The sequence below is a fragment of the Macrobrachium nipponense genome, chromosome 32 (assembly GCF_015104395.2).
Source record: "Macrobrachium nipponense isolate FS-2020 chromosome 32, ASM1510439v2, whole genome shotgun sequence".
In the NCBI taxonomy this organism is placed as follows: domain Eukaryota; kingdom Metazoa; phylum Arthropoda; class Malacostraca; order Decapoda; family Palaemonidae; genus Macrobrachium; species Macrobrachium nipponense.
In genome coordinates this window covers 70038523-70044522 of record NC_061094.1, presented here as the reverse complement: position 1 = coordinate 70044522, position 6000 = coordinate 70038523, and the positions used below count along the sequence as shown (strand labels likewise).

At 38.4% G+C, this 6000-nt stretch overlaps 1 protein-coding gene across 2 annotated transcripts in view; it reads right to left on the bottom strand.

The window, feature by feature from the left end:
* The window catches only part of LOC135207575 (serine/arginine repetitive matrix protein 2-like), a 180213-nt gene that overhangs the window by 90256 nt on the left and 83957 nt on the right, over positions 1 to 6000 (bottom strand). The gene's annotated exons all lie outside the window — the stretch shown is intronic.

Sequence of the window (6000 nt, the reverse complement as noted above, 5' to 3'; positions counted from 1 at the left end):
GAGGGCTATTTGTCTGTCCTTAGAAAGCTATTGAGAGTGCTATTTGTCTGTCCTTAGAAAGCTATTGAGAGGGCTATTTGTCTTTGTCCTGTCCTTAGAAAGCTATTGAGAGCTATTTGTCTGTCCGTAGCAAAAGCTATTGAGATGCCTATATGTCTGTCCTTAGAAAAGCTATTGAGAGGGCTTATATATCTGTCCCTTAGAAAGCTATTGAAGAAAGGGCTATTTGTCTGTCCTTAGAAAACTATTGAGATGCCTATATGTCTGGTCCGTAGAAAGCTATTGAGATGCCTAATATGTCCTGTCCTTAGAAAGCTATTGAGAGGAGCTATGTCTGGTCCTTAGAAAGCTTAGTTGAGAGGGCTATTTGTCTGTCCTTAGAAAAGTCTATTGAGAGGGCTATTCTGTCTGTCCTTAGAAAGCTATTGAGAGGGCTATTTTGTCTGTCCGTAGAAAGTTATTGAGAAGGGCTATTTGTCCTGGTCCTTAGAAAGCTATTGAGATGGCTATTTGTCTGTCCGTAGAAAGCTATTGAGAGGGCTATTTGTCTGTCCTTAGAAAGCTATTGAGATGGCTATTTGTCTGTCCTTAGAAAGCTATTGAGATGGCTATTTGGTCTGTACCTTAGCTAAGCTATTTAAGATGGCTATATTTGTCTGTCCTTAGTTAAAGCTATTAAGATGGCTATTTGTCTGTGTCCTTATTAAAGCTATTGAGTATGGGCTATTTGTCTGTCCGTAGAAAGCTATTGAGATGGCTATTTGTCTGTCCGTAGAAAGCTATTGAGATGGCTATTTGTCTGTCCTTAGAAAGCTATTGAGATGGCTATTTGTCTGTCCTTAGAAAGCTATTGAGATGGCTATTTGTCCTGTCTGTAAAAGCTATTAAGAAAGGATATTTTGTCTGTCCTTAGAAAGCTATTTGAGAGGGCCTATTGTCTGTCCTTAGAAAGCTATTGAGATGGCTATTTTGTCTGTCTGTAGAGTGGCTATTTGTCCTGTCCTTAGAAAGCTATTGAGAATGCCTATTGTCTGTCTGTAAGAAAGCTATTACGATGGCTATTTGTCTGTCCGTAGAAAGCTATTGAGATGGCTATTTGTCTGTCCGTAGAAAGCTATTGAGATGGCTATTTGTCTGTCCTTAGAAAGCTATTGAGAGGGCTATTTGTCTGTCCTTAGAAAGCTATTGAGATGCTATTTGTCTGTCCTTAGAAAGCTATTGAGATGGCTATTTGTCTGTCCTTAGAAAGCTATTGAGATGGCTATTTGTCTGTCCTTAGAAAGCTATTGAGATGGCTATTTGTCTGTCCGTAGAAAGCTATTGAGATGGCTATTTGTCTGTCCGTAGAAAGCTATTGAGAGGGCTATTTGTCTGTCCTTAGAAAGCTATTGAGAGGGCTATTTGTCTGTCCGTAGAAAGCTATTGAGAGGGCTATTTGTCTGTCCTTAGAAAGCTATTGAGAGGGCTATTTGTCTGTCCGTAGAAAGCTATTGAGAGGGCTATTTGTCTGTCTGTCGACACTTTTTTTTTCTGTCCGCCCTCAGATCTTAAAAAACTACTGAGGCTAGAGAGCTGCAAATTGGCATGTTGATCATCCACCCTCCAATCATCAAACGTACCAAATTGCAGCCCTCTAGCCTCTGTAGTTTTAATTTTAATGAAGGTTCAAGCTAGGCATGATCGTGCATGGCAATTCTATAGGACAGTCCACCACCCGGCTGAGGCTGAATGTTTCAAGGGCCGCGGCTCATACAGCATTTATTCGCTGTACAGAAATCTCGATTGCGCTTACACACAAACACATTCTCTCTCTCTCTCTCTCTCTCTCTCTCTCTCTCTCTCTCTAGGTTTTATGAATTATTCATCATGGCTTTTATATACCTGAAGCAAACTCATACACTTAGCTGACATTAATTAACTTCCTTTGGCATTTGTTTATTGCCTTATGGCATTTGTAAATTAATTTTTTTATTTATTTTTTTTTCCATTTCAGATTAATGTCTTATGGCATTTTTAGAATCATTTTTAATTTTTTTCCATTTTAGATTAATGCCTTATGGCATTTTTAGATTAATTTTTTTGATTGATTATATTTTTTGTTTTTATTTTTCCATTTTAAATGAATTTTTCAACTTAAAAATGATGTGGTTTATCCTTGAAATATAATCATCATTCACTCTACTCCATTTTCCGTTTCTTAAGTTCTTAAGTTTTTTTTTATTGTCTTTCTCTTGCTGTGTCTAGTGATTTATTTCGTCCCCATCTTCGGAATATCTTTTCGACAATATTTTTCTTTCAACTGTTATTTCCTCAGTCGATGCAGATGACATATTTTTTCTTCTCTCTCTTTTATTTCCACCCTCCGCTCTTTATTCTTTTCCGCTTTTACGTCTTTCCTCGATATTCTCACCCAATTTTTATACCTAATTTTTTTTTTCTCTCATTTCCCCCCCAAACCCGTTTCCTTTCGTAGTTCTGTTTGAGTTGAATAAAATAGTTGGTTTTTTTTCTGCCTGTTGTCATTTTCGAGTAAGACGCAGATGAGACAGGCACCCTATCAGGTCCTGTCTCGTCCGGTTGTGAAACTGAAAGGGGAAGATATAAGGAGTGGGGAGATAAACGGAGTGGGAAGATAAAATGGGCGGAAAGAATAAAAGCTAAAAAGGGTGGAAAAATAAAAGGAGTATGAAGATAAGAGGAGTGGGAAGATAAACATAGTGGAAGATAAAAGGAAGATAAACGGAGTGGGAAGATAAACGGAGAGGGAAGATAAAAAGGGTCGAAAGATAAGGGTGGAAAGATAAAAGGAGTATGAAGATAAGAGGTGTGGGAAGATAAAAGGAGTGGGAAGATAAAGGGAGTGGGAAGATAAAAGGAGTGGGAAGGCAAAAGGAGTGGGTAGATAAGAGGAGTAGGAAGATGAACAAAGTGGGAAGGTGAATGGAGTGGAAAGTTAAATGGAGTGGGAGGATAAAAAGATAAAAAAGGTGGAAAGATAAAAGGACTATGAGGATAAGAGGAGTGAGAAGATCAACAAAATGGGAAGATGAATGGAGTAGCAAGATAAAATGAGTGGGAAGATAAACGGAGTGGGAAGATAAAATGAGTGGGAAGATAAACGGAGTGGGAAGATAAAATGAGTGGGAAGATAAACGGAGTGGGAAGATAAAATGAGTGGGAAGATAAACGGAGTGGGAAGATAAAATGAGTGGGAAGATAAACGGAGTGGGAAGATAAAATGAGTGGGAAGATAAGATAAAAAGGGTGGAAAGATAAAAGAAGTAGGAAGATAAAAGGAGTAGGAAGACATAGGAGTGGGAAGATAAAAAGAATGGGGAGGTAAAAGGAGTGGAAAGATAAACGTAGTGGGAAGATAAACGTAGTGGGAAGATAAACGTACTGGGAAGATAAATGGAGTGGAAAGATAAACGGAGTGGGAAGATAAACGGAGTGGGAAGATAAATGGAGTGGAAAGATAAACGGAGTGGGAAGATAAATGGAGTGGGAAGATAAACGGAGTGGGAAGATAAATGGAGTGGGAAGATCATCAAAGTAAGAAGATAAAAGGAATTGGAAGATAAAAAGTGTGGGAAGATTAAAAAGAGTGGACAGCTAAAAAGTGTTGGGGGGAAAAGAAATGGAGTGAGAAGATAAGATAAACGAAGTGGGAAGGAGAAAAAAGAAACTGGTAAGAGAAAAATGAGTTGAAAGATAGAAAGAACGGGAAGATGAAATGGAAATTGAAATAGATAAGCTGTATTTTATATTAGAAATAATATCTCTATCTCTCTCTCTCTCTCTCTCTCTCTCTCTCTCTCTCTCTCTGTAATAACATTTTTAATAGTCCAGAACCACTTCATATATAATCGCCATTCAGCATAGCTAGCAAAAATTTACATCATGTCCTCAACCTTCAATCTTTTATCACATTTTCTCACCTCTGAATTCCCTATACTTTCAGGACCTTAAAAGAAAAGTAAATTAGGCTCATAATTATCACACACGTGGAAATTGACCACTTTTCCCAGACCGGGACTTTCAATTTTGTCCGTAATTGATTATATTCCCGGTGGCTGCGACTCGACTCGGGTATAACTCAGATACGAGTCTTTGCAGATCCAGCCTCCGGCCTTTTGTAATTTAAATAATTTTTTTGACGTCTTCGACAGCCTAGGTCATCAAACTGGTGAGATTTGAAGAGATGGAATCCTGGAATATTTGACGTTTTTCCCCCTTTGATTTTAATGGGAAGGGAAATTGCGTGGTGTAAAGTTATTGAAGATGGAGATAGTTGGACGTTACGTGAATTATGTTGAGTAATTCGATTGTATAAGTTTGATTTCATCTCCTTAATTGAATTTGTGACGTCATATCTATCGTAGACGATTGTACAATGGATAATGAATGATGTGTTTCTTTCCATTTTTAAAGACTGGAAAGTGGATTAACTGTGAAAAATGACAGAATAATTATAATAACTTTGTTTACCTCCCTCGTTCCTGCAAGTCTCGCCTCATCTCCCGTGCCACTACAAAGCTCTTCTCACCTCTCATATCCCTACAAAACTCTCCTCACCTCCCTTATCCCTGCAAAGCTCTCCCCTTGGAGATCGGTCATCAGCCTCTGACTGACGGGTGATTAGCTTAGCATTAACCTCTCAGGCGTCCTCGTGGACAGGCACAAAGGGCGCTGTCTTGCTGCTATAATAGATTCACATCAACCGTGCATTTGATGTCTAGGCCAGTCCCTTACGACGCTCCTGATTGGCTGTTGATAAGCCAATCACAGGGCTGGAAGGAAACTCTCAGTCTCTCTTGAGAGAGTTCACATGGGTAGGATCTATTTCTGGTGATTAGAAATTCGTTTATCGACATAATGTGGTTCGATCCCACAACAAGCTGTAGGTACCGTTGCCAGTAACCAATTGCTTCCTATCCACGTGAATGAAAATTTATTCCTTCGGGTCAGCCCTTGGAGCGCTGTTAATCAGCTCAAAGTGGTCTAGTTAAACTAAGCTATGCTTAACTTAACTGTCCATTTGCATTGCAGTGCTGAGTAACCTCATAGGTCCCAGCGCTTGGCCTGTGGCCTTAATTCGTATTCTGTGTTCGATGTGAAAAGTTAATATATTGGAAAAGGAGAGAGTTTGATGGTGCAAGAGTTACTTATTCACCAAGAAAAATTAAATTCCTGACCTGATCAGTTTTTTTACTTATTCACCAATGAAAAGGAAAAAAAATTCCTGACCTGACCTGACCTGACCTGTTGTTTACTTATTCACCAAGAAATTGAAAAAGAAATTCCTGACCTGACCTGTTTTTTACCTATTCACCAATGAAAACATTCCTGACCTGACCTGACCTGACCTGCTTTTTACTTATTCACCAAGAAAATTAAAAGAATGTCCTGACCTGACCTGTTTTTATTTATTCACCCAGAAAAAAAAAATTCCTGACCTGTTTTTAAAATACTTATTCACCACAAAAAAAAGAACTCCCTGACTTGACCTGTTTTTTAAAATAATTATTCACCAAGAAAATTTTTAAAAATTCCTGACCCGACCTGTTTTTTTACTTAGTCACCAAGAACAAAAAATCCTGGCCTGTTTTGGCACCCTCGTAAAAAAGAAAAAAGAAAATTCAAAATTCTAATTAACTCTTGGACGATTTTTTTCTCCTATTGTATCCAAAGTCTCCCAAAGGTAAAAAAAAAAAAAGTTTTCCTTCGTGAAAGTTAATTAAAAGTGTCTCAAGGTTTTTATTAGCTTTCCTTCCGTACGTTTGCTTATGGGGAAAACGACTGTAGTACGTTTCCTTGAAGCTGTCTCCATAACCCCCCCTCCCCTGTCCCCCCCCCCGCCCCCCCCAAATTGGTTTGGTCTTAGATGAATCTTGTTGGTTGTGTGTGTACGTATGTATAAGTATGTGTTATTGCGGTAGGTGATTTTTTTTATTGTTTTTGTGCGGTTATGTGTATGTTACCTGCATATATAATATATAT